We start from the raw sequence: 1,328 nt of genomic DNA, 5'->3' as shown, positions 1-1,328 counted from the left end.
GTCTGGCAGAGCGATGCATCACTCGGCTATGAATCTGAAGCACTCATCGACAGTTTGGCCGAGTGGTCTGAGGCGCTGGCTTCAGGCGTCAGTCCGCAAGGGCGTGGGTTCGAATCTCACAGCTGTCAGTCTATATATCTGACTGGTCTTATATTAAGAACCGAGACCCTTTCAGAAGCGAGGTAGTGCAAGACCAAAACCTTTTGATCGATATTGTGCCATCGCACCTCGCAGAATCCGTTCAATCCATTTTTTGTGTCCTCTGGTTTGGCAGAGCGATGCATCACCTCGGCTATGAATCTTGAAGCACTCATCGACAGTTTGGCCGAGTGGTCTAAGGCGCTGGCTTCAGGCGTCAGTCCGCAAGGGCGTGGGTTCGAATCCCACAGCTGTTAGAAATTTCTTTTCGTGTGATTTGATGAAGAACGCATTCCGCGGAAACGGTTCGAAACCGTTTTTGTGTCATGTCCTATAGTGTAACGCATCTTCTCCGCTATGATTTTTGAAGCACTCATCGACAGTTTGGCCGAGTGGTCTAAGGCGCTGGCTAAAGGCGCCAGTCCGAAAGGGCGTGGGTTCGAACCCCACAGCTGTCAGTCTATATACTTGACTGGTCTTATATTAAGAACCGAGACCCTTTCAGAAGCGAGGTAGTGCAAGACCAAAACCTTTTGATCGATATTGTGCCATCGCACCTCGCAGAATCCGTTCAATCCATTTTTTGTGTCCTCTGGTTTGGCAGAGCGATGCATCACCTCGGCTATGAATCTTGAAGCACTCATCGACAGTTTGGCCGAGTGGTCTGAGGCGCTGGCTTCAGGCGTCAGTCCGCAAGGGCGTGGGTTCGAATCCCACAGCTGTCAGTCTATATATCTGACTGGTCTTATATTAAGAACCGAGACCCTTTCAGAAGCGAGGTAGTGCAAGACCAAAACCTTTTGATCGATATTGTGCCATCGCACCTCGCAGAATCCGTTCAATCCATTTTTTGTGTCCTCTGGTTTGGCAGAGCGATGCATCACCTCGGCTATGAATCTTGAAGCACTCATCGACAGTTTGGCCGAGTGGTCTAAGGCGCTGGCTTCAGGCGTCAGTCCGCAAGGGCGTGGGTTCGAATCCCACAGCTGTTAGAAATTTCTTTTCGTGTGATTTGATGAAGAACGCATTCCGCGGAAACGGTTCGAAACCGTTTTTGTGTCATGTCCTATAGTGTAACGCATCTTCTCCGCTATGATTTTTGAAGCACTCATCGACAGTTTGGCCGAGTGGTCTAAGGCGCTGGCTAAAGGCGCCAGTCCGAAAGGGCGTGGGTTCGAACCCCACAGCTG

At 50.4% G+C, this 1,328-nt stretch overlaps 5 non-coding genes across 5 annotated transcripts; all 5 read left to right on the top strand.

Moving 5' to 3' along the window:
* The first annotated feature begins 48 nt into the window (after positions 1 to 48).
* On the top strand, positions 49 to 128 carry Pmar_PMAR028036. The gene has a single exon. It is a non-coding gene; the product is annotated as a tRNA-Leu (tRNA).
* A 187-nt stretch (positions 129 to 315) lies between these two features.
* Positions 316 to 395, top strand: Pmar_PMAR028035. The gene has a single exon. It is a non-coding gene; the product is annotated as a tRNA-Leu (tRNA).
* Positions 396 to 516: 121 nt separating this feature from the next.
* Pmar_PMAR028034 lies at positions 517 to 596 on the top strand. Its single transcript has one exon. It is a non-coding gene; the product is annotated as a tRNA-Leu (tRNA).
* Positions 597 to 783: 187 nt separating this feature from the next.
* Pmar_PMAR028033 lies at positions 784 to 863 on the top strand. The gene has a single exon. It is a non-coding gene; the product is annotated as a tRNA-Leu (tRNA).
* A 187-nt stretch (positions 864 to 1,050) lies between these two features.
* On the top strand, positions 1,051 to 1,130 carry Pmar_PMAR028032. Its single transcript has one exon. It is a non-coding gene; the product is annotated as a tRNA-Leu (tRNA).
* Positions 1,131 to 1,328: the final 198 nt, after the last annotated feature.

Source organism: Perkinsus marinus (assembly GCF_000006405.1).
Source record: "Perkinsus marinus ATCC 50983 genomic scaffold scf_1104296933350, whole genome shotgun sequence".
Lineage (NCBI taxonomy): Eukaryota > Perkinsozoa > Perkinsida > Perkinsidae > Perkinsus > Perkinsus marinus.
Note: the sequence above shows the minus strand (reverse complement) of the source record. Positions and strands in the feature narration are given on the sequence as shown.